The sequence below is a fragment of the Oryctolagus cuniculus genome, chromosome 1 (genome assembly GCF_964237555.1).
Source record: "Oryctolagus cuniculus chromosome 1, mOryCun1.1, whole genome shotgun sequence".
Classification (NCBI taxonomy): Eukaryota; Metazoa; Chordata; class Mammalia; order Lagomorpha; family Leporidae; genus Oryctolagus; species Oryctolagus cuniculus.
The window spans coordinates 12,476,994-12,504,447 of record NC_091432.1 but is presented as its reverse complement, the minus strand read 5'-3'; the positions used below and the strand labels follow the sequence as shown (position 1 = coordinate 12,504,447).

General features: G+C 40.3%; 1 long non-coding RNA gene and 1 other non-coding gene across 2 annotated transcripts; both read left to right on the top strand.

The window, feature by feature from the left end:
- Positions 1–8,323: 8,323 nt before the first annotated feature.
- On the top strand, positions 8,324–13,659 carry LOC100356950 (uncharacterized). Its single transcript, XR_011383776.1, has 3 exons — positions 8,324–8,437; positions 12,291–12,469; positions 13,562–13,659. It is a non-coding gene; the product is annotated as an uncharacterized protein (transcript).
- Positions 13,660–16,478: 2,819 nt separating this feature from the next.
- Positions 16,479–17,882, top strand: LOC138846301 (uncharacterized). Its single transcript, XR_011383762.1, has 2 exons — positions 16,479–16,864; positions 17,600–17,882. It is a non-coding gene; the product is annotated as an uncharacterized lncRNA (long non-coding RNA).
- Positions 17,883–27,454: the final 9,572 nt, after the last annotated feature.

The window sequence follows — 27,454 nt, the reverse complement described above, 5'->3', positions numbered from 1 at the left end:
TATATCTGATTAAAAAAGACTATTACATTCTCTTTTTGTTTTTAAAAACCCATTTTAAAAATTTATTTGAAAGGCAAGTAGAGAAGTAGGAGCACTTCCATCTTCTGGTTTATTCCCCAAATGTTTACAATAGCCAAGGTTGGACCATGTTGAAGTCAGTAGCCCAAAATTCAATCCTGGTTTCCCCAATGGGTGGCAAGGACCCAAGTGCTTGATCACCTGCCTTCCACGGCACACTAGAAGGAAGGTGAAATTGGAAGCAGTCTGGGACTTAAACCCAGGCATTCCAACACAGGATGTAGGCATTCCAAAGAGTACCATAACTGCTATGCCAAATACCCAACTTCTATCTTTTGTTTTCCTCTGCATCAATTTCCTTTTCTTAGGGATAGTAATCTCAAGTAAATATGAAGAATTAGGATCATCATTTTTTTTTTTTAAATTTGACAGGTGGAGTTAGACAGAGACAGAGGGAAAGGTCTTCATTCTGTTGGTTCACTCCCCAAATGGCTGTCACGGCCAGTGCTGTGCTGATCCGAAGCCAGGAGCCAGGTGTTTCTCCTGGTCTCCCATGGGGTGCAGGGCCCAAGCACTTGGGCCATCCTCCACTGCCCTCCCAGGCCACAGCAGAGAGCTGGACTGGAAGAGAAGCAACCGGGATTAGAACCTGGCGCCTATATGGGATGCCAGCGCTGCAAGTGGAGGATTAACCAAGTGAGCCACGGCGCCGGCCCAGGATCATTTATTTTTATTCCATATAAAAATATAATAATTTAGGGGGGAAATAAAATTCCAGTTTTTGCATAAATTAGAATTTTTTCAAATCAAAGAGAATCTTTCTTGTCCAAATGTCTTTACTTTTATAGCAGTACATTAACTGGCAGCATTTAAAAAATTTGTAAAATTTCTAGCTTTTAGGAGATCTCTTTAAACTATTCACTGGTAATCTACATATTATGGATCAATTGATAAAAGTAGCAAGGGGCTCATACCACAACATATTCTTTGTTCCTGGTAAAGCTGTTGAATCAGAGATTAGTGCCCTGAATAAGTGAGTCTTCCTTCAAATCTCTAACCTTCCCTGACTCAGTCAGAGGGAGGCGCCCTTGCCTCAGTTTCCAAGATGCAAAAGATCTGGGGCCAGGTCTATTTTTTTTTTAAACTTCTATTTAATGAATATAAATTTCCAAAGTACAGCTTATGGATTACAATGGCTTCCCCCCGCCCCCCATAACTTCCCTCCCACCCGCAACCCTCCCATCTCCTGCTCTCTCTCCCCTTCCATTCACATCAAAATTCATTTTCAATTCTCTTTATATACAGAAGATCAGTTTAGTATATATTAAGATTTTAACAGTTTGCACCCACATAGAAACACAAAGTGAAAAATACTGTTTGAGTACTAGTTATAGCATTAAATCTCAATGTACAGCACATTAAGGACAGAGATCCTACATGAGGAGTAAGTGCACAGTGACTCCTGTTGTTGACTTAACAAACTGACACTCTTGTTTATGGCATCAGTAATCACCCTAGGCTCTTGTCATGAGTTGCCAAGGCTGTGGAAGCCTTTTGAGTTCACCGACTCTGATCATATTTAGACAAGGTTGTAGTCAGAGTGGAAGTTCTCTCCTCCCTTCAGAGAAAGGTCCCTCCTTCTTTGGTGACTTGTTCTTTCCACTGGGATCTCACTCACGGAGGTCTTTCATTTAGGTCCTTTTTTTTTTTTTTTTATTTTTTCCCAGAGTGTCTTGGCTTTCCATGGCCAGGTCTATTCTGAGACCACAAAAATACAGGCAATTGTGTAGACTAATTAGGAACATAGGTTATTAATGTTGAAAACCAATTACAAAGCTTAACCAAGTGGATGGTGATTCTTTGAACATAAATATAAAGAGAGAGTAGCAGATAAAATAGGTAATAAAAGGGCATAAAGAACAATTTCATGCCAATATATCTGAAATTAGATGATATTGACAATATTGACAAATGTTTGAAATTTGTTACTCACCGAAGTTAACTCTGTGATTATTTTGCAAAAAACAAAACTAGTCCTACAGCTACTACAGAAATTATCAAAAACCTTCCATATCAAATTCCAGAAAGAAAACAATTCTAACCTAAAGCGCTTCAAGAAAATAGAAAAAAGAGGAAACAATTGTCAACTAATTTTGTAAATCTAGGATACTCTTTTTAATACACATTTTATTGAAATACAATATTCATACCAAGAAATGCATATAATTGTACACATAAACTAATTTTTTGGTTATTTTTGCCACGTCATAGCCAATACTGTAATTAAAAATGAAGCGTTCCTAGTACTTTAAGAGCCCTCACTATTCCCCCCTCCATTTCTTTTTTTAACATGTGAAAGAATATATTATACTTTACATGTTATGCTTTAATGAAGCACTACTTATAGCTGTCTGCCAAATGATATGACATCCACACAGTTTTTAAATTTTTATTTATTTAAAGATTTATTTGAAAGGCAGTTAGAGAGAGACAGAGATCTTCTGTTCACTGGTTCAACCCCCTAATGGTCACAATGCAGAGGCTCGGCTAGGCTGAAGGCAGGAGCCTCGAACTCCATCTGCATCTCCCACATGGGTGGCAGAGGTCCAAGCCCTTGGGCCATCTTCTGCTGTTCTCCTGGATGCATTAGCAGGTAGCTCGATTAGAAGTGGAGCAGCCAGGATTTGAACCAGGTCTCATTGGATACTAGCATCACAGGCATTGGCTTAACCCATGGAACCGTAACACTGGCACCAATTTTTATACTCTCTCTTTATAATAACCACCACAAATAAGAGAAAACATATTATATTTGTTTTTTGTGTTGGGTTTATTACACTTAACAGAGTAAGCTCCAATTGCATCCATTTTTTTGCAAATGTCAAGACTTCATTTTTCTATGGCTGAGTAATATTCTATCATACACAGACATCTATATATCACATTTTCTTTATCTAGTCATCAGCTGATATACATCTAGGTTGATTCCATCCATATCTTAGCTACTGTCAATTAAGCTGCTATAAACATGGGAGTGCAGGTAACTCTTTCATAAGCTTCTTTCATTTCCTTTGGATATATTCCCAGAAGTGGGATAAGCTGTGTCAAATGGTAGATCTATTTTTAGTTTTCTGAGGAATCTCCATATTGTCTTCCATAATGGTTATACCAGTTTGCATACCCACCAATAGCATATTAGGGTACCCTTTTTTCCAATATCCTTATCAGCATTTGCTATTTTTTGATTTTTGGATGCTAGCCATTCTAACTGGGGTGAGATAAAACCTTATTGTGATTTTTATTCACATTTCCCTGATGGCTAGTGATTCTGAGCATTTTTTCATATATGTTGGCCATTTGTATTTCATCCTTTGAAAAATGCCTGTTCAGGTCCTTTGCCCATTTCTTAAATGGATTGTTTGTTTTGTTGTTGAGTTTCTTGAGCTCCTTATATAGTCTGGATATTAGTCCTTTATCATACCACAGTTTGCAAATATTTTCTCCCATTAAGTCAGTTGCATCTTCACTCTGTCATTTTTTTCTTCTTGCCATCTAATGGCTCTGGCTGTGCTGTGGCATAGAATGTTAAGCCTCCACCTGCAGTGCTGGCATCCCATATGGGCGCCAGTTCGAGTCCCGGCTGCCTCGCTTCTGATCTTTCTAAGATAATCTTTTTTTTTTTTTTTTTTTTTGACAGGCAGAGTGGACAGTGAGAGAGAGAGACAGAGAGAAAGGTCTTCCTTTGCCGTTGGTTCACTCTCCAATGGCCGCCGCGGCTGGCGCGCTGCGGCCAGCGCACCGCGCTGATCCGATGGCTGGAGCCAGGAGCCAGGTGCTTTTCCTGGTCTCCCATGGGGTGCAGGGCCCAAGCACCTGGGCCATCCTCCACTGCACTCCCTGGCCAGAGCAGAGAGCTGGCCTGGAAGAGGGGCAACCGGGACAGAATCCGGCGCCCCGACCGGGACTAGAACCCGGTGTGCCGGCGCCGCTAGGCGGAGGATTAGCCTAGTGAGCCGCGGCGCCGGCTCTAAGATAATCTTATAACAAAACTTGGTAAGAGCAAGGGAGATATTTATCTTTTAATAAAATAAATAAACATTTAAAATACTTGATAAGAGCAACAAGGAGGGGAAATACAGATCATTTTCATTGACTAATATTATTATTTTTTTTTTACAGGCAGAGTGGATAGTGAGAGAGAGAGAGAGAGGGAGAGAGAGAGAGAGAGAGAGTTCTTCCTTTTACCATTGGTTCATCCTCCAATGGCCGCTGCAGCAGGCACACCGCACTGATCCGTTGGCCGGCGCTGCGGCTCACTAGGCTAATCCTCCGCCTTGCGGCGCCGGCACACTGGGTTCTAGTCCCGGTCGGGGTGCCAGATTCTGTCCTGGTTGCCCCTCTTCCAGGCCAGCTCTCTGCTGTGGCCAGGGAAGGCAGTGGAAGAAGGCCCAAGTGCTTGGGCCCTGCACCCCATGGGAGACCAGGAGAAGCACCTGGCTCCTGCCATCGGATCAGCGCAGTGCGCTGGCCACAGTGCGCCGGCCGTGGCGGCCATTGGAGAGTGAACCAACGGCAAAAGGAAGACCTTTCTCTCTGTCTCTCTCTCACTGTCCCCTCTGCGTGTCCAAAAAAAAAAAAAAAAAAAAAAAAAGAAAATATAAAAGAATCTAAAGATAAACTATTAGAATTAACAATCAGTTTACAAAGAAACAGGAGTTTAGTATACCAGCAAAAATAATAACAGAATAAGAACATTTAATACTTTGAAGTAAACTAAGAAAATATGGGGGCTGGTGCTACGGCATAGTGGGTAAAGCTGTTGCCTGTGGTGCTGGCATTCCATATGGGTGCCGGTTTGAGACTTGGCTGCTCCACTTCTGATCCAGTTCTCTGCTATGATCTGGGAAAGCAGTAGAAGATGTCCAAGTCCTTGGGCCCCTGCACCCACATAGGAGGCCTGGAAGAGGCTCCTGGCTCCTGGCTTCGGATTGGCGCACCTCTGGCCATATTGGCCAATTAGGGAGTGAACCAGCGGATAGAAGACCTCTCTCTTGGCCTCTCCTTCTCTCTCTCTGTAACTCTGAATTTCAAACAAATAAACAAATCTTTAAAAAAATATGGATAAGAACTTCAAATAGAAAATTCTAAAGCTACTCTTAGGCATTAAGTATGTTTTAAATGAATGGAGAGATAATATGTTCATGTGTTCTAATACTCACGGGGTTTTAGATTGATTCTAATTCCTCCATAGTCACAACTTTGTTAAAAATTGAAATTTGGTGAGCTGATACTAAGATTTATATGGAGTGATAACTGGTCAAATATGGTCAAACACTCTTAAACAGAGAGAGTAGGGCTACAGTAATCAAGATAGTATAAGAGGGGCCAGTGCTATGATATAGTAGGTTAAGCCTCTGCCTGCCTATAGCACTGGCATCCCACATGGGCACTGGTTCGAGTCCTGGCTGCTCCACTTCTGATCCAGCTTCCTGCCAACGGCCTGGGAAAGCAGTGGATGATGGCACAGGTACTTGGGCCTCTGCACACATGTGGGAGACCTGGAGGAAACTCCTGGCTTTAGATCAGCCCAGCTCTGGCTGTTGCAACCATCTGGGGAGTGAATCAACAGATGGAAGGCCTCTGTTTCTCTCTGTCTCTCCCTCTTTGTCTGAACTCTCAAATAAATAAATCTTAAATAAAGATAGTATGAGAATATGGCATAAGACTATATACATAAACCCATGATCAAAACATAGAATTTGGAAATAGATATACACATAAATGAAGGCCCTCAAAATGTTCACAGAAAAATACATCTAGAAGCTTATCCTGGTGCAAAACAACCCTGAAATCTATGCATAGTTTTTTTTTTTTTTTCCATTCTATGTATTTACTGACAACGTTTTGAAGTACTCTTGTACTGACCACAAAGAGATAGACTGGGATAGCCATCTTTAAAAAATGGGTCTGGGTTGTTTGGATAGTTTTCAGTACATGCATATGGTTAAATACCTTTCCCTATTCATAAAAGATCATTAATTTCAAGTGGATTAAGAAACTCAATACGGAGAGCAAATTTGTATAGCTTTCAGAAGAGAATAGAGGATTATTTCTTTATCATTTTGATGTAAGGAAGTTATTATAGGAAACATGGAAACCACTAACCATGAAACAAAGACAACTTATACATTAGCCTGACACAGTAGTGGTGCTGAGTACAAAAGATACAGGATCTTGGGGGCAGGTGCTGCACGCAGTAGGTTAAGCTGCTGCTTGAGATTCTTGCATCCCACATCAGAAATCTGGTTTGAGTCCCAGCTCCTCTGCTTCCTGTCTGCCTTCCTGCTAATGCACGTGGGAAGGCAGCAGATGATGGCAAGAGTGCTTGGGTTCCTGCCACCCACGTGGGAGGCCTGCGTGGATTTCCCAGTTCCTGGCTTCGGCCTGACCCAGCCCTGGCTATTGCAGGCATCTGGGGCATGAATCAGTAGATAGAAGATCTTTCTCTCTATCTCCCTTTCAAATAAATAATATATATCTTTAAGAGATCAATAATCTATAGAAATGAAATTGACACTTTGAGATGCAACATTGAACAGCCTTTGTCTCAACTGTTGAGAAAGTTTTTTTCATACTATTTGTTGAACTCTTTACTTAGTATAAAATTAATTATATGTGTATAAAGTTAATTTAAAATAGATCTTAGTAAAAAAATAAGAATGAGAATAGGAGAGGGAGGAGGAGGAAGATGGGTGGGAGGCAGGTTAGGTGGGGAGAATCACTATGTTCCTAAAGTTGTATTTATGAAATGCATGAAGTTTGTATTCCTTAAATAAAGGGTTTCTGGGAATAAAAGATAAATAGTGTTCATATGTGGAAGCTATAAAAAGTTGTGCTGAACTTAGAATACTGATAATAGAGATCAGAAGGGTCAGGGGTCAGAGGCACAAAGGGGTGTTGATAAGTTCTAGTGCTCCTCGGCACAGTGGGGTGACTAAAGTTCACGGAAAGCTGTGACATATTTTATGAACAAATAAATGATCAAAGCTTGAAGGCTCCAAGCATGAAAGCAATGACAAGGTAGGGGAAGGTAATTATCCTGATTTTGTTAGTAAGCATTGTACTTTACACACTTATTCAAATATTACACTATATCCCATAATACTTACAATTCCATGTCAAAAACATTTAAAAAATTCTTTAAGAAGATGGAGTGCTAACCTGAATCAATCTTTGCAAATTGAATGCATTTATCAAATTATTACACTGTACCCCATAAATATGTACAATTAATAAAACAAACAAACAAAAAAAACCAAAATAGTGATGAGGAAAAGAAATTTTTCTCTAGGTCCCTAATAAAGATAGAGACTTATGCTTGGTTAGGTCTCATTCCTGTGTCCTGGAGGAGGTACCCCAGCTGTATTATATTTAGTGGGAAGAACTTTCACTTGAGGTTTCTGACAATCACAGATATGCCTTTTTACTCTTTCCTTGCTACATCAACACATAATCTTGGAGGTTTTTATAGATAAGCATGATAATATCCATGAGGTATCCTGCACTTAGAAGCTGTGACAATCTATGTAGTCTACATGTAATTTGTGGAGATAATTTTATAAAGCCGTGTGTTTGAGATGTAGCTTCTGTAATAGTTGTTTTCTGCCAAAATATGATCAGGAGAAATTATTTTCATCCTTAATCCCTCTCTCTGTCAGGATTTTGCATTCCTAGGTTTTATGCGACAAAAATTCTCTTGTGAACTTTTCTTTAGCAAACTGTAGATGTACACATTTGTAATAAAAGACTCCTGGGAAAGCAAAATAAAACAGAAAGCAGAGCTTTTCAAAGCTTAGAGGGCAATTTTGCAAATTTGTTTACCTGAATCAGAATCTCCAGGAGCTTGTTAGAGCAGATTAATGGGCTCATTGTGTCAGAATCATTGACTGCAAAGCTTGAGGCAGAGAATAAAGGGAATACATTTTTTTTTCCACAAAACCCCAGAGTGGTTAAGGTAACTCTACTTTTAACACTCCAACAGAAACATGTCAAGTATTTTGTAAGACACAATTTCAGTCATACCACACACTTGAGGAAGATACCATGGGTGAGAGTTGGATACAGTGTAGAACCACGTTTTCCACATTTTCTCTCTCTGATTATCTGAATGATGATTATAAAATGACTTCTGCTGGGAGGAGGAAAAGGCAACAAAGTGTTGAGGGCTTCCAGAGCTTTTCAGATTAACTCATCACCCACAGCTGAAGAGGCAAGAGGTTTAAAACAGCAGAGGCCCACTTCCCTTGATTTCCTGCTTCCTGTGACACTTTGGCTCAAGATCTGGAAGCCATGAAGATCTTTAATGTGCTGGGAGGGCTCCTCCTGCTTCTTGTGTCTGCTCATGGTGACGAAGAAGACTGTAAGACCTCGAGGGAATTCTGGAGGGTGGTGATGCAAGCCATTGGGGTGTTTGTGTATTTTTGACTGTGGTGCTTATTATCCGGTCATTATCTGCTGATATCTAATGGCTCTCGGTTTTCAGTCATGAGATATTTCTGTGCATCTTCATCATGTTTCCTCTCAACCCCATCCTAAGATGACCTCAAGATGCTGCTGTTTTCCTTTTTGCAAGTGTTTTGAGGTCTTTACTAGGGCACTTAGAACAGCTGAGGGCAAATGGAATTAACAGCTAAGTTTATTTTGATGCGAAAGCATGAAATCGGCATCTTATTTTATAATATGCATTTCTACGAGCTCTTCGAAGACACCTCCTATCCTTTTGTCTTGGACATGCTTGTCACCCTTTAAAGGCTGAAATAGTTGTGATGAATGGATGAATCAGGATAACTGGCCAGGTATCTAGGGAAAGAGATTTAGGTTCTAGTGACTTTGTCCGTATGGTATGTAGGTTGGGCAGAGTGATCAACTGCTTTCAATTTTAAATGATTTCTTTAGAGACTTCATGTAGACTAGCAAGCTAATATTAACTGGTGAAAGTGATTTTTGAATCAGTGAATCAAAGCAGCTGATGCGTAATTTCCAAGTGGTTCCAGATCTGCATCTATTATGTTTAGAAAAATTTAAAAATATTCACAAGGCTATTTTATATGTGAAAATTGAATAACTTCTAAGGATTGTGGAAGCTTCATCTTATTTCCTTGTAACCAATGTGTATAATTTGAATCTCCCAAATTTCTAGCCATCTTGTGTTCCAAGGAAAGCTTAGCATTTCCTCTTCCTGATGGGTCGTGTCATCCCCAAGTCTGTAGTATTGTACAGGCACCTCCTGACACATCTTTTTCTCTTTTTAAAAACATTTACTTATATTTTTGACTACCACAGTGACCGAGACCTTACCATCCACTAGTTCACATCTCACTTGCTAGTAACAGGGACTAGGTTAGGCCAAAGCCAGGAACTCCATACAGATCCCCTGTGTAGGTGATAGAAACCCAAGTACTTGTGCCATAATACGCTGCCTCTTGGGCATTAACAGGAGACTGGATCAGAAATGGAGATGGCAGGACTTGAATCGGCACTGCAGTATGGGATGTGGGTATCACAAGTGGCAGCTTAACCCTTCATGCAACACCCAACCCCATGGCACTCTTTATCTCAATTCCTCTTCAATTTATTGCCTCATTTTTATTCCCTTTAAAGTTGCTTGTACTCTTTGATTTATCTTTCTTTTTTAATTTGAAAAAGTTATGTGGGTGGGGATGGGTGGAGAATCTCCATCCACTTGTTTACTACCCATTCTGCCCCAGTGACCCAGGTGGGGGCCAAGCCAAAGCCGGGAGACAGGAGCTTCCTCCAAGTTGTTCCACATGGGTGCAGGGGCCCAAGACTTGGGCCATCTTCCACTGCTTTCTCAGGTGAATTAGCAGGGAGCTGTATTGGAAGTGGAGCAGCTGGGAATCAAATTGGGCCCTCTATGGGATGCTGCCATCAGAGGCCTTGGCTTAATTTGCTAAGCCTCTACATTGACTCCCTCTTTTTTTCTTGCAGACCTGCTTTAATGAGCTTTACATCAAAAGGACTCCACCAAAAGTTAATTTGTCTGGAATGTTGGTAATTTCTATATAGGAAAATTCAACAGTCACTTCATTAACAGCAGAGAACCAAGATAGTGGCAAAAAGAGGAAAGATTGATGTATAGATAAACATGATATTCCAACCTACATAGATTCTTGTGAATATAATGTGATAAAGGCTTATAATATAAGATAAAAATCCCCTGAAGAAATGGTTGTAAAAATTTTCGCATGTCTCCCTTGGAGGGTTTGTTACAACATAGATTTCTGGACCCTAACCTCACTGTACTAAGCAATAACACAATATGGTTACTGCTTAGGAATTTGAATTCCTAAAAAATTACTAGGTGATGCTGACCATATTGGTTCGGGGTCAAACTGAGAACTACTGATTCAGATCATGTGTTCTGTTTCAAATTCAAAGTAGCACAAAGTTGTAGTGAAACCTAGGTGTTTAGAAGCATGACAATAGAAGTAAGAAAGGATATTTCAAATCTTGCGTGGGGATAAGACAGAATAAAATGTAAAGGAATCATAAATATTTTATAGGAATGGGGGCAAGAAAAGTTTCCTTGATATATTCTATGTGAATAAAGGAAGAAGTCAGGTGAATTCATTTGAGTAGAGGTTTTAATGGGTTCTATTTGATTTTTAAGTGATATTTTAAAAATTGCATTTGATCTGAAGTATTGTTACTTTATATCAAACATTATTGGGTAATGACAAATTTAGCCTAAACTTGACAATATTTGATTATATTAAGATATTCTTTGTGACCAAGCCCATACTTAATCTTTACAACAGTCCCAGGGTCATAAAAGTATTCTTTTTGGACCATTAATATACTTCATGGTTGCTTCCTTCTCTCACTAGAAACATGGTTGCTTCCAAATCTTAATAGGGAATTATAGCTAAGCCTGGTATCTATTTTATTGTTAAACTGTCACATAGCCCTAGTAATACTAAACCATCTCACAGAATTAAAGTAGAATGCAAATATAGGTAACTTCTCTTACCAGATATCAGAAGATAGTCTGAATACGCTTCCAAAAGTTCATAGAAAAATTGAATTAAAAGGTAACCTTATTTGAATGCAAACATTTTTGAAGTCTGTCATTTTTTCATAATATGAATTTTCCATTAACTTTCTGAGGATGCTTTGTATAAGCCAGTAATCAAATCAATATAGGGCCATGGCAAATTGCAAAAGTGAATACGTACATGATGAATAGGATGGGAGAGGGAGTAGGAGATGGGATGGTTGCGGGTGGGAGGGAGGATATGGGGGGGAAAAGCCGCAACAATTCAAAAGTTGTACTTTTTTTATTTAGTACTTTGTAAACATATATATTTATTAAAGACAAGTAGGTACCATATATACATCTACTGAGAATACTTCAAAAAGTTCATGGAATAGTGCATTAAAAGATAAATATTTCAATACAAAAATTTTTTTAAATTCATGCGCAGTCTTTCATAGTCTTTTTCCATGAATTTTTGAAGACCTCTGGTCTGTACTCAGAAAAGGGGTATAATTTATTTGACAGTGAGGGAGAGAGACAGAGTAAGGTCTTCTTTCACTGGTTCACCCCCCAAATGGCCACTATGGCCAGAGCTACACCGATCTGAAGCCAGGAGCCAGGTACTTCTTCCTGGTCTCTGACATGGGTGCAGGCGCCCAAGCACTTGGGCCATCCTCCACTGCCTTCCCGGGCCACAGCAGAGAGCTGGACTGGAAGAGTGGCAGTCGGGACTAGAACCCGGCACCCACATGGGATGCCAGCTCTGCAGGCAGAGGATTAACCAAGTGAGCCATGGCGCTGGCCCCAGGGGTATAATTTTTCAAAAAATGATGGGCACTCACTGGCTTATTCTTGATTTGTATGTACATATGGGAGAATAAGTTTAATATATAAAAATCTTGTCAGATAAGAGGCTATTTTTCTTATTGGTAATATCAATATTTCTTAGATACTACATACATTACAGACTCTTGACTTCATACTTCATGATTCCCAGGATGTAGCCCTTACTATCTCACCCAATTTGGATGAGGAGACTTAACCATGAAAAGGTTGAATGACTCATCTAAGATCTCACAGTAGAAAACATAGAAATAGTCTGTTTTCACTCTAGAGTGTGTTGTTCAGGTCAACTATGGGGTTGAACATTTTCTAAGCTGTTGGTTGAAGACAGACATGCTATTTCACGTTTTTATTTTATTTTTTTCCTGGTCAGTGTTTGTAGCCTGTAGTGAATTCTGGCTCCAGGTCAAAATTAGGAGGGCACCTTTTGTGGATGAACTGCAACCACAACCTTATGAGCTGTATCTTGGAACTGGCTGTCCCGTAAGCAGAATATTGCCTAGTTACTTCGAGTTCATCTATACGCTTACTTCTTGTGGCATCAGGAAATATGTAAGAACAATTATTTAAATAAGTAACTTGTTCTATTTTAAAGTAAATCTACTTACTAACATTGCACTATACTTGTCAGTTGACTTTACACCTCATGTAATACTGAGTATGCTCTGCCTTAAGTTTTTGGATAGTTTCCCAGTAGAAGAAATCTCTCATTTGCAAATAATGGCTTATTTGCTATCAGCAGTTCCTGGTCAAATTCACCAACCGCTTGTATCTCAAATTTTGTTGGAAGATAAGCACATTCATTTAGGTATGATGTGACAGTTCTTATGATGTAGTGGCAGAATTAAGTATTTTCAAGACAGGTCTACAAAGACTTAAAATATTTTGTAGTCAGATTTAGAAGTTTAATGAATCTTGATTTATATTTCCATATTAAAATTGGGGAAGGTGGAACCTGCTCTGAAACAGAGTACTTAATACCCAGAGTAAGCTGCAGAGTTTATCAAACAGGTCTGGCAAAATCAGACCTTAAATCTTACACAAATGTGGTGGCTAAGAGTTGTCTGTGCAGACCCAACTGCCAATCAGATACAATGTCCTGAGCACTAAGTCAGGGGCTATTGTGGTACCTGGATCTTTTCTAAACATGGACATCTTGTCAGCTCTGCTGTCCTCATCCTCCTCTCCCTTCCTCCCTCTCTTTTAAAAAAGACTTGTTTATTTGATAGGCAGAATTACACACAGGGAGAGGGAGGAGTAGATGTGGGTAATAGAACAGCCTTGAGCTTTGGGGGAACTTTAACTTTTTATAACTGAAAAGAGAAACACTACACTTTGAGTTGGGCCAGAGATGGGAGACTTGAACTCCATCCAGGTCTTCCATGTGGGTGGCAGGGGCCCAAGCACTTGGGTCATCCTCTTCAGCTTTCGCAGGCACTTTAGCAGGAAGCTGGAGTGAAAACAGAACAGCTGGGTCTCAAACCAGCACTTACATGGGATGCCTGCATCATAGGCTGCAGCTTAACTTGCCAAGGAACAACACTGATCCCTCCTTAACAGAAAATGATAAATTCATACTCTAAATTTTACTTTTAAAATGTTTTGTAACTATCAGAATTAACTGGGTACTTTTTTGCCCTTCAGGAACGTCTATGGGGTATTCTTATTGAGAGTTCAGTTTCATATGAACCAGTATTTCTAAATGTCAGAGGTCACGTCCCAATATCATGTTCTATCCAAAGGTAAGTAACTATCCAGAGATTAAAGTTATTTAATATTTCCTTGGCTACCAAATGTTTGAGAGTTGCTGTTTGAAAAGATGGTGAGACTGACTTAATGTTTCACTCAGTCATATGAGTAGATATAGCACTCATCAAATAATATATGCACACTCATACAAATTAGTCATCTCTAATTTTTAAAGATATATTTATTTAAAAGAGCAATGTAGAGGGACAAACAGATGTTCCATCCACTGGTTCGCTCCCCAAGTGGCCATAATAGCTGAGGTTGGGCCAGAAACCTAGAACTTTCCTTGAGAGGTCCATGTGGATAACAGGGGCTAAAACACTAGGGCCATCTCCTGCTTTCTCAAGTGCACTATCTGGAAGCTGGATCTAAAGCAGAGCAGCCAGGACTCAATCCAGCACCCCAATGTGGGGTGCTGTGCTTCAAAACTAATCCTTGAATTTTTCTTAAATGAACTTGTTTAGGTGAAAAAGTTTTACTATAAATTTCACTGTATTACTATTAATGCAGCTTATAAAATATTTATTGGAAAACAAATGGTTCAGGGTTTTTGTCTCCTCCAGCCTATGCACATAACATTTTGTACTATCCCTCAGGGAAAATTTAGTTGGTATGTTAGGTTTGAAGGATTGAGTCAAAGAGACTATATCAGAAGGATATATTTATTTATATATTTATATATTTTTCTAGTAAATACTTACATACAATATAAATATTGTATAAATTTATAATACAATATAAATATATTTAATATATAAACATACATATATAAATTATATAAACATAATGTATTATATATTATATCTATTATATATTAATACAAATATTCTAGTAATATTTATATGTATTTCTAGTAAACTTTCTTTTGGGCATTCCTTATCTGCACTCTCCATCACCAACCTGTCTCATCTCCAAGGTGCTTATAGGAACAATTAAATTATTTTGTGACCTTACCATCTCTGTAGTTGAGAGGAGGATGACCCAAGAGGTTCAAAATCAAGGTTTCTAAGACTTTCAAACTAAGTGTGAAACAATCTCTATTGATTTATCTTAAGTTATAAAAATAAGGACTTGCTAGTAACCAACATCCTCTCCTGTTTGAGACACTTTTCAACAATGAGAAAAAAAAAAAAGAGCCAATAGATGCAGAGTTTAGGTAATCTGGCTTGTCCCTAATGGGTTTGTTCACATGGTCTGATTCCATGGTGGTTGGAACTTTAAATACAGTCTATTTGAACAATCTTGAGTTCAATGAAGAAGCTGCACCTGTTTAACAGCAGGTGAGCTCAGCTTTGTTACATAAAACCTTCCCTTCCCTTCCCCTCACAGTATCTTTGGCATTTTCCAATAATAAATTATTTTAATATAAACTTTGAAATTTATCTCTAATGCTTTTCTTACTATCAGTTCCGAGTACAACAGTGGAGACAATGAGGCCTCAAAATGAGCTAGAAGCCTTCTCCTGTTTCCTTATACCATGGCATGTCAGAGGAGAGGCAAAGGGTGAAATGGGGGAAGGAAGGACTATCTCAAAACTGGTACAGTTGCAGTCTGTTTCTAGTGACACTGGTTAAAAGTGTATACGGCAAACTCTAAATGTAGCTCAAATTGTGAACACTAGGGGGATGCTGCAAGGCACAGATGCCCACTGGATATGTTTTGAAGAGGCAGTTTGATAGTTCTCCTGGCTTCACTCAAATACCGCATTGGAGGGCATCTCTTAGTCCCCTAAATAGGTTGTTGGTCTTTGTGCCTCTTGTTTTATGGGAGATCCTTATCCATGCGATAAGTAACTTACAGGTGGCATATATTGTTCTGAGCTATTTCTTAAGTTATATATATTGTTTTGAGCTATTTCCTACAGACATGTAGGAAGATATCTACCAAATGCCAGGCTGTGTTCCTTTTTGTACTACTTAAAAAAATATTTGAAAGGCAGGGGAAAGGGGGACAGCAGGAAGAGACATCTGTTGGTTCACTCTCCAAATGGCTGCAATGGCTGGGTCTGGTCCAGGCCAAAGTCAGTAGCCAGGAACTCCATCCTGGTCTCCCATATGATTGGCAAGGACCCAGATATTTGTGTTAGCCTCTGCTGCTTTTCCCAAGTGCATTAGCAGGAAGCTGGATTGGAAGCAGAGCAACTGGGACTTGAATCTATGTTTCGATACAGAACGCTGGTATTGTAAGCAGCAGTTTAGCTCATGGCACCACATTGCTGGTGCCCTCCTTTCTCTTCCCTATCTGTGTATCAAAGGGGTGTGTGCAGAAGATCTACCAGTCTATTGCATAAGCAGACAACCACTTGGCAGTGAGATGTCATTCTCCAGTGTAGCTACTCTTCTGTGTTTAAGGCTCCTTTAAAACACTTTCTTTCATAAAAAAGGAAGCACTTTCATATCGCTCTAACCCACTAGGAACACAAAACTCTAATCATCTTCTGTGAACTATGGAGTGAGGTATTTGTAGATTACAAATTTGTAAGTTTCTGCCAGTTGATACTACTTTGGCTTTATTTCTGGATCACAATCACTAATTCTGGTATTGGAAAGTAATGGAGGTAATGTTCTGTTAGAAACTTGGGACCAGCGCAGTAGATTAACCCTCTGCCTGCGGCGCTGGCATCCCATATGGGCACCAGTTCATATCCCAGCTGTTCCCCTTCCCATCTGGCTCTCTGCTATGACCTGGAAAAGCAGTAGAGGATGGCCGGAGTGCTTGGGCCCCTGCACCCACATGAGAGACCAGGAAGAAGCTCCTGGCTCCTGGCTCCAGATCAGCTCAGCTCTGGCTGTTGCGGCCAATTGGGGAATGAGCCAGCAGATGGAGGACCTTTCTCTCCCTTTCACTGTCTGACTCTACTTCTCAAAATCTTAGACACTTTGCAAATTTGCAGATATAAAAATAGAAGTTTGCCTTGTATATCAAACCATTTGATTGCCATTTTATTTTTTACAACCCAAAGAGTTATCTCACTTAGTTTCTGTCCTCATATTTCTAGTCATTAAAAATAACAGTAATCAGACACTAACCTCAGACTCCTATCTTTTCCTTTTCCAGAAAGCTTTCTTTTACCTTTACATCAAAAGAAGTAGAAAGTAATGGTAGTGCATCTGGAGAAACATCTCGAGGGCCAGTGGAAAAGAAAAATTCAACATGTCAAGTAGAAAATTTTGGGACTCATCCAGGGCCATCATTTGTGTAAGTATTTTGACTTTGTATTGTGAATGATTACTAATACATTTATAAAAAGGCAAGGGTTCAAGGTGACACCATATGTGGTGTACCATGTATCCATATGACTTCAGTTTAGGACCATTGTGACCATTCATTAATGGTGATTAGGGGCATATTTTGTCATGGCATTTCCTAGTCTGATTAATATGTGGATTTTAGAAGAAGCCTCAGTAACTACTTAGGTTATCATTCCTAACATAATCACAAAATGCATTTTTGATGACTAACATGAGTAGGGAATAAGACTAGAAATTCCAAAGAACATCCATGAGGATAGTGACTGAGCTGTGTGGGAATTCTGAATACCTGTGCTTTGTTCTGTAAGGACATATGACTAAGCAGAAACCCTCTTGGATGTGAGGGACCTTAAGGATTGATCAGATGCTCTATGGCCCTTGGACTTAGCATCACAACATGGCCAGACCTTATTTTCATTTTTAGGAATCTAATAACCATTTAAAACTCTAGATGTTATTACATAAAATCTACAAACTCCTATTAACAAGAGCTATACATAAGTAATGGATAAATTATACCTGAGTTATTACAATATTGTAATAGATTATGACACTTAAAATTATGCCTTTTTCATTTTTAAGTTTCTTCTTCATTGAGCCACGGTGAAATATCTAAGGGATTTTAAAATGTAATTAGTTCCCAATAGTACTCTTATCTGACAGTTTCATTTCTTCCTTACAGGAACAGTGTTTCCCTTGGAGGGGTTGTAACTTTTCCTTGGTCTTAAGTGGAGGAACTAAGCTATAAATTCTGGTGGTTAAGGCACTCTTATTAATACTGGAACTCTGACTATCTATGGATTGTACAACTTAGAAGTTGGACTAATGTCTGAGGATACCATCTTTTTAATGTTCTTTTAAAATGAATTTGTGCTGCTGTATACCATTATGAATTTGGGTGGAAGGCAAAGGAGCTTTCTGAAACTTTTAAACTTGCAATAAAGGCAATTTTTTAAAGTTTTGAATATCTGGGTGACTATGACTCCTCTTTGAAGAAATCTTGACTTACAGAAGGCTGATACAGGAAACTTTTATGAAGGGGAATACTCATTGTCCAATGTGGAGGCCAACTGAATGACTTACACTGCAGTGTAGATCTGATTAATCCCTATTTGACTTCCTTCTAATATGTTTAAAGTGAAATCTAAGTTCCCTCTGTAAGACAGACTAGACCATTTCTAATTTCTAGCCTTCTACCCCCTGCTCCTTGTTATCCCTTTTTTTTCTGTATGGTGATAAATTCTCAAACTGACTTGAAGTTAGGTACATCCATCTGGCTCATACAAATAGAATATATACTTTTTGGTAATGGAGGTGGGCATAGATTCTACTTGATGTCAGAATTTGATAGCTTTAACCTTGAAGCAAATAGACATTTGAAAGCTTTTATAAAAATTGTAGGCCTTTAGGAGTTTCTTTGAGTCCATATTATGGGCCAGTTGACAAAATTAATAACTATATGGTTACTGTACTATGGTCTGTACTCTTTATAAAACTGTTTAGAGGGATTAAGTCCCAGAATAAAATGCGGCTTGTTTGAAAATCTGCCCTTCTTGAGCTTCTGTACTGCATGAGACCTGGGAGCAAGGCAGATTGCAAAAAAGGCCAATAGAAAGCCAGATCAATGTGCCAAGTGATACCCATCCTGCAAATGGAACAAGGATTGAATTCTCTATACAACTTTTTCTGTTTTCTACTTCACCCCCTTCCACTTCTAACAACATACTTATTAGAGGGCTTATTGACAATATGGAATATCTATAACCCTGGCTATAAGAACATTTTTACTTCAACTCATGAATTACTTTTTGTTTTCCTTCTCCAAACCATTAGGGCTCCTCAGTTCTTTGTGAATTGAGACTGAAGGTTAGACTGAAGACAACTTGTTTTAGCTGCAATTCCTTCAATAAATGAATGCTCAATGTTTGGAAAAACTTAACTGGGGAATATGTATTTTTAAATCTAAGTATTAAATACAACTTGCTCAAAGTCTTATAGAAACACACTGAAGATACAGGCACACAGATGGAAGCACTACACTACCAGAATTCCATCCTTATTTCCAATATCTGCCTATGGCACCACCCTTCTCTATTGAATGTGTGATCATGAAGTGGCAGGGACCAGTGTTGAGGACTGAGAGGTTGTAAATGGAAGGCGCTCAGGGTCAATGACATGATTTGCTTTATTGGAGAGACACAGTGGTGAGTATTAGAGGTCATAGCTATGATGTAACATCAAGGGATGTATCCCTGTGTGTTTGGGAGTGGGTGGGTGGAATAGGACACATATGTGTCAAAAGGAGACCATACTAGATGTTACTAAATGGTGACTAGTTTGGGGTTATGGAATTATTTGGTCAGTTTAAGCATGTGGAAAGAACATTTTTCTACTTTTCTCCTAAATAACACTCTTGCTTATTTCATATTTTCTATTTATCCCCATTATGCCTTCTTGTTAGTAACTCGCATACATTGGCCGGCGCTGCAGCTCACTAGGTTAATCCTCCACCTTGCAGCGCCGGCACACTGGGTTCTAGTCCCGGTCGGGGCACCGGATTCTGTCCCGGTTGCCCCTCTTCCAGGCCAGCTCTCTGCTGTGGCCAGGGAGTGCAGTGGAGGATGGCCCAAGTGCTTGGGCCCTCCACCCCATGGGAGACCAGGAGAAGCACCTAGCTCCTGCCATTGGATCAGCGCGGTGCGCCAGCTGTGGCGGCCATTGGAGGGTGAACCAACGGCAAAGGAAGACCTGTCTCTGTCTCTCTCTCTCACTGTCCACTCTGCCTGTCAAAAAAATAAAACATAAAAAGAAATAAAAGTAACTCACATACATTGACCATACCTTGTTCATTATGCCAATGTTTCACAAGCTTCTGTCACTTATGATATTTGATTCTCATTTTCTCAAATTTAGAGACAAATATCCTTAAACTATATTGTAAACCACATTCTAATGTTTATGAGCATGATCTATAAACTAGAAGCCTATAAAATAATAGCATTAAATTCTTAGCAAATTTATTTAATCCTTTTTTTCAACTATATTTAAGCTACCTAGAATTAGTGGAAAATTTTTAAAAATTAAAGCAGAATTAACTTTAGATAACCCTATGAAAATGTGAAGATACCCAAAACAAAATAAGGCTTACATAAATAACAGATCCCTTCCTAAAAACTATTAAATTATGTGTGTTAGGCCATTACAAAACACACCAAACACCGGAGTAAGGGAAAGGGTTTATTGGGGAAAACCCAGCAGACCAGAGGGAAGAGGCGAGGAGGGCAAGAGAGAAGGAGAGTATGATAGGATAGGAGCTAGCGAGGAGAGAAGAGAGCACAGAAGAGAGACAAGATGGGGAGAGGAGAGAGAGTGAGAGAGCCACGTGTTCAGGCACAGGTCCTTTTAAAACTTTGTCAGAGGGTGGGCAGGGAAGCAAGAGCAGCGAATCCCATTAGGATGGGGGTGGAGCTTGACAACAGAGGTTGGGCCGTGTGGCCACCTGGCTTCCAGCAATGGCGGCAGGGGCTAGAGCCTAGGATGGTGTCAGGGTGTAGGTTGTGCCATAGATCAAACTGCGCCATTTTCCTAACAATGTGGTCCAAAAGAACGAACATGAGCACAAAGTTAGAGAGTTAATATATTAGCATAATTTATTCTTTTTAAAAAAGGTTTGTTTATTTGGAATGCAGAGTGGCAGATATTCCTGGTAGCTTTGGGATCTGCAGGAGAGAACACCCACACTTCCGGGAATGAAAAGTCCTTGCCAAGGTCCCCACGGGCGCCTAAAGGTCAACCAGTGAGGATCAGACACACCTCAACCTTTAACCCCCATGCCCTGTATCTATAAAAGGAACCCTCTCAACTTCTGATGTGAGACTTCCCCGGCCCCTGCCCTGTTGGGACCCGGGAACCTTGCATGGGAGCGGAATCCCAATAAAATCCTGTATATTGATTCATCTGGCTGGGAAGATTTGTTATGCACAGGACACCTTGCCATTCCATTGGTTGGTTTACTCCGCGAATGGCTGCCACAGTCGGGGCTGGTCCAGGCCAAAGCCAGGTTCCCTTTTTCCCTTTGCTGATGTTGTCCTGTATCTTTTGCTGTAAATAGTCTATTTGTTGAGTCAATGTAGCCAATAAATGGAATTAGGGATGGCCTTGAAGACCCTAATACAAGAAGTAACTTCTAAAAATTAAGAAATGCAATGAAAGTTAAAAAGAAATATCTAGAAAAAAAAAGGCCAGCACCGCGGCTCAATAGGCTAATCCTCTGTCTGCGGCACCGGCACACCGGGTTCTAGTCCCGGTCAGGGCGCCGGATTCTGTCCCGGTTGCCCCTCTTCGAGGCCAGCTCTCTACTGGGGCCCAGGAGTGCAGTGGAGGATGGCCCAAGTGCTTGGGCCCTGCAACCCATGGGAGACCAGGAGAAGCACCTGTCTCCTGGCTTCAGATCAGCTCAGTGCGCCAGCTGCAGCGGCCATTGGTGGGTGAACCAATGGCAAAAGGAAGACCTTTCTGTCTCACTGTCCACTCTCAAAAAAAAAAATATATAGGAACTTACAAATTGTTGGGCAATTCACTACATAGAAATAAGGAAACAAATCAAGTAAGTAAAACTCAGGCTTAAAAAAGTAATGTGGGGCCAGTGTTATGGTATAGCAGGTAAAGCCACCACCTGTGACACTGGCATCCCATTTAGGCACCAGTTTGTGTCCCAGCTGCTTCACTTATGGTCCAGTTCTGGGTAATGGCCTGGGAAAAGCAGCTAAAGATGATACAAATGTTTGGGCCTGGCCACCCCGGTGGAAGACCCCGATGAAACTCCTGGCTTCAGCTTGGCACAGCCCTAGGTGGTGTTGTCATCTAAGGAGTAAACTAGCAGATGGGAAATCTCTCTCTCTCTCTCTCTCTCTGTAACTCTGCCTTTCAAATAAATAAATATCAGAGGCAGAGAGAGAGATCAGTCTTCCATCCACTGGTTCACTCCCAAATGGCCACAATGGCTGGAGCTGGACTGATCCAAAGCCAGGAGCCAGAAGCTTCTTCTGGGTCTCCCATGTAGGTGCAGGGGCCCAAGCACTTGGGCCATCCTCCACTGCTTTTTCCTAGAAAAGAGCTCGATTGGAAGTGGAGGAGCCAGGACTCAAACCAGTGCCCATTAGGCATGCTGGTCTGCACGTGGTGGCTTTACCTGCTACACCACAGCACTGGCCCCCAATAAATAAATCTTTAAAAAGAAATGTAAAAAAGTCCATCTCATAGAAGCTGAGTGTAGAATAACTATTAGCAGAGGCTTGAAAGGGTAGAGGGGTTGCAGTAAGTTGATAAACAGGTACACAGTTGCAGTTAGAAAGGAGCAATAGGCGGGCTCAGCTCTCTGCGCTCTGCTGAGCCACCAGCCTGGCCTGCCCAGGTGAATTCTCTCCATTCAACCAGGTAACCTCACTCTCCACCAGTCTGAGTGACTGGATGCTCTCTCCCTATCCCTCTCATTCTGAAGGAGGCCCTATTCCCAATAAAGCCTTATGACTCTGCTCTCTGTCTCACGCCTGAATTCTTTCTTGTGTGAAGGCAAGAACTCCATGTCTTCCACGGCCTTTTCTCTGGCGATATTTGGGGACCCAGATGGGACCCACAAGAAATCCACGAGGGAATTCATGAAGGGATCAGGAAGGGATTGAAAGAAAACTCCATCCAGGTCTGTATATCTTCTCTCAAGCGCGATCGGATCTATGGGAGTGACCGTTGATCTCCCAGCATCCCACAGGTCCCCAAGAATGCGGAGTCCCCCAGCCACAGTGTAGCCGTGGCCCAGACTCCACAGAGATTGAAACGGGCAGGGCAGCTAGGAAGGGCAGTTGGCTGAGAGCCTGGAGATCGCTCAAGTTTGCTTTGGCTTTCCAGTGGCTGGACTGCGACCCTAGAACTTTTCCTCTCTCTTGGAGGACTCCTGGTACGCTGCCTACTGCTACATGAGTGGGGCTTAGCTTCAGTCTAGGTTAATATTGGCCCTCCAGGTAAACTCAGACAACTAGAGATAGCAGGCAATCAAGAGCAATAGGAGATTTTGAGCAGTTGGTGAAACAGCGCGCCTACCCAACCCCAGGGCCAGTCCTATCAGGCTCAGGTGTGCCCAGTCTTCCCTTTCCCTGCTCTCTGCCAGCAGAATGGCTCACTGCACCCACTCAGGCACAGCCGGATGTCTCTGGCAAGAGATGAGTGCTCTCTAGGGCTTTTTTCCTCTCTCTTCATTTCCAATTCAATACCCCTCCTAACTATGAGGGGGGAGGGCAAATGCCTCTGGCTAGGGCTGGCCTTACAGGTTTCCCCACCTAAACAAGAGACACCTTAATCTATGAAACCTTTCCAATCTGATGGATGGGTTTTTCTCTTCTCTGCAGTTGATGGAAACTTTCCTTCAACCCCACAGGAGTCTCTCATTCTCTGCCTCTTTCTTTCCTGGTGTGTTTCACTGTCCTAAGTAATGGGCTCATACGCTGATAATCAGTTTTTTTTTTTTTTCCTGTGCTACTGTAGCTGACTTAGCTAAGGAGAGTTTTCACGTGTCTTGAAGGTTTCGTGTTTTTCTGTTGCCAGTACTGAGTCTTAAATGGGTGAACTGCATCTCAGTTGATTATGATATCTGCCTATTCGTAACGTTTGAGAGATTATCTTAATTCGGATCAGATCGAGCCTGCAGCCTTGGTTAAAATGCTCAGGTTAAATGTACTATTTTAGCTAAATGGTGTGACTTTGACTATTTAAATTCTAAACTGAGTCTTCTGACTTTGAGGCTTCCAATCGATCCCTGGAATTCTCAAAGGATGAGACTCTCAATTTGTTAAAATAACACTTGTTTGAGTCGATTCAGATTATGTAAAATACATTAAAAGGTTATAAACGAAGTCAGACCTATGTTGTATTCAAGTTACTGCTTTTCAGCTAGAGTGGTTTTGTAAAGATGAGAGTAAATTCTGTGTATACAAGCTTTTATGTTGTTAACTAAAGTAAGCCAATACAGTTGATTCAAAAATTGTGTTACTCCAAATGCCCTTTCATTGGCTTGGTTTACATGTGTCTTTGATGATATGCTTTATACTTGTTTCTTTAAAGGATGACGATATTTTCAAAGTTGTTAACATACACTAGAGTCTGTGTTTACTGTTCAGGTGGTGTTATCCTTATCAGTTACTTGAGAACATGGAAGTATAGCTTTGACCTTAGAAATAATTCAGATAATGACATAGTATTCATTAATATCTCAGTGTCTTAAGTCGTCTAGGCATCGTTGCTAAGCAAAACTTGAGAAAAGGCATCGTGTGTCTTTTAGCATCTTAGATTCTGTGAGGGGGACTGTTCAGGTTTGTTAACATGTATTCTCAGAGGTTGTCCATACATGACCATTCAGGACTACTTAAAAGTAACTTTGGGTTTAAGTTTCAGGAGCTGTGAGCAAGTCACAAAAAGTTTGAGAGAAATCTTAGAGGAAAAGTTTGTGATTTTAAAATATTGTTTACAGAGTTTCTACAAGTTGAGTGCTAATGCCAAAGTTACACTTGTTGTAGGTAGGCATACAGGATATAACTGATCAGGTTTGTGAGCTGGAAGGCCATGTCTTCACCATGCCCCTGTGTGACCTCATGCCTCTACCTGACCACACCTGTGTGCCCACCTGCCAATCAGACTAGTTAACCACTCCCCTTTAGAAGGGATTAAAGGCCTGGAGCATGATGGGCCCAGTCCTTTATATGTTGGCCCTTTTGCCTTTTGTGCTGGGCCCTTGCTGCCCCTGTGCCTTTGGGGCATGTGGCCTTTGGGCCATCCACTCCATGTTTCCTGGCCTATATGCTGCTCAATAAGCTGGCTCCTGGTACTCAGTATGAATCCAGATTTCTCTTTTTAGATAGGGCCCTTACTTTTCTATGCATCTCCCTCACTGAATAAAAAGCTTAAAAACTTATCATGCTGCCTGAGTCATTTATGCAGGTATTCAGAATTCTTAATTCTTCTCTGAGTATTAGGCAAGAACCCACACAGGCTTGTTAATATTGGGAATTTGTTAATAAGCACACAGTAACATAATTGGAATCCCATATTCCGATATCACATTGACCCAAGGTTGAAGTCTGATCTTCTGTTACAACAAGGTTTTTGAAAAATGCATATTAATATGTTAGTAAATATCTGGAAATGGCCTCAGTCATAGATCTTAAATTCTGTTTTTGCAAAAACTGTAACATCTCCATTTAACAGTTTCTGTTTCATTGGTTACTCTTTGCCATTTCTAGAGTAGATCCTGTATGCTCTTTTTGACTGTTAAATTGTTCCAAGTTATGTGGTTATTTCATGTGTTAACTCTTATATTCAAAGTTTTTTATTTCTGGTATATTTGACAAAAAACATAGATTTTGTGTTCTGTTAATCTATTGTGTTCTCTACTGTTAAGTTCTGATTGATGAAAAGTATTGAGCCTATAGGCACATGAAAAAATGTTCAAGGTCGCTAGCAATCAGGGAAATGCAAATCAAAACCACAATGAGGTTTCACCTCACCCTGGTTAGATGGCTCACATACAGAAATCTACCAACAACAGATGCTGGGGAGGATGTGGGGAAAAAGGGACACTAACCCACTGTTGGTGGGAATGCAAACTGGTCAAGCCACTATGGAAGTCAGTCTGGAGATTCCTCAGAAACCTGAAGATAACCCTACCGTTCGACCCAGCCATCCCACTCCTTGGAATTTACTCAAAGGAGTTTAAATTGACAAACAAAAAAGCAGTCTGCACCCTAATGTTTATTGCAGCTCAATTCACAATAGCCAAGACCTGGAACCAACCTAAATGCCCATCAACGGTAGACTGGATAAAGAAATTATGGGATATGTATTCTTTAGAATACTATACCACAGTAAGAAACAACGAAATCCAGTCATTTGCAACAAAATGGAGGAATCTGGAACACATCATGCTGAGTGAAGTAAGCCAGTCCCAAAGGGACAAATACCATATGTTCTCCCTGATCGGTGACAACTGACTGAACACCAAAAAGGAAACCTCCTGAAGTGAAATGGACACTATGAGAAATGGTGACTTGATCAGCATAGCCCTGACTGTTAATGAACAACTTAATACATTATCCCTCTTAGTATTTTTTTTTGTCTGTTCTACTTAATATGACTGGTTTAATTCTGTAATTAATACACAGTTATTCTTAAGTGTTGAAAATTAACTGAAATGTGATCCCTGTTAAACATAAGAGTGGGAATAAGAGAGGGAAGAGATGTATAATTTGGGACATGCTCAAGCTGACTTGCCCCAAATGGTAGAGTTAGAAACATACCAGGGGATTCCAATTCGATCCCATCAAGGTGGCATGTACCAATGCCATCTCACTATTCCAAGTGATCAATTTCAGTTCACAATTGACCATAATGAAAGGACTAAGAGTCAAAGGGATCACATAAACAAGTCTAGTACCTGCTAGTACTAACCGATAGAATAAATAAAGGGGAGAGTGATCCAACATGGGAAGCGAGATACTCAGCAGACTCATAGAATGGCAGATGTCCTAAATAGCACTCTGGCCTCAGAATCAGCCCTAAAGGCACTCGGATCTGGCTGAAAAGCCCATGAGAGTATTTCAGGCATGGAAAGCCAAGACACTCTGGCAAAAAGATCTCTGTGAGTGAGATCCCAGTGGAAAGAACAGGTCTTCAAAGAAGGAGGTACCTTTCTCTGAAGGGAGGAGAGAACCTCCACTTTGACTATGACCTTGTCTAAACAAGATAAGAGTCGGAGAACTCAAGGGGCTTCCATAGCCTTGGAAACTCATGACTGGAACATAGGGAGATTACTGATGCCATAAACAAGAGTGTCAATTTGTAAAGTCAACAACAGGAGTCACTGTGCACTTACTCCTCATGTAGGATCTCTGTCCTTAATGTGCTGTACATTGAGGCTTAATGCTATAATGAGTACTCAAACAGTATATTTCACTTTGTGTTTCTATGGGGGTGCAAACGGTTGAAATCTTTACTTAATGTATACTAAACTGATCCTCTGTAAAAAAAAAAAAAAGAAATTATCAATTCCCAACTTGACTCTCACTGGGATTAAACATGACAATAGGTCTGATCTGATTTCATCATCATTTAAAAAAAATCATCTATTATTTTTCACTTTATGTTTCTGTGTGGGAGCAAACTGTTGAAATCCTTACTTAATGTATACTAAGCTGATCTTCTGTATATTAAGATAATCGAAAATGAATCTTGATGTGAATGGAAGGGGAGAGGGAGTGGGAAAGGGGAGGGTTGTGGGTGGGAGGGACGGTATGGGGGGGAAGCCATTGTAATCCATAAGTCGTACTTTGGAAATTTATATTCATTAAATAAAAGATAAAAAAAAAAGAAAAAAAAAGAAAAGTATTGAGCCTTAAAAGTTTAAGTTATTTATATGTATTTATTTAAAAATATTTGGTCACTTTATCATTATGATTAAATCTGCTCTAAATTGTTGAAATTGTCCTAAGTGGAT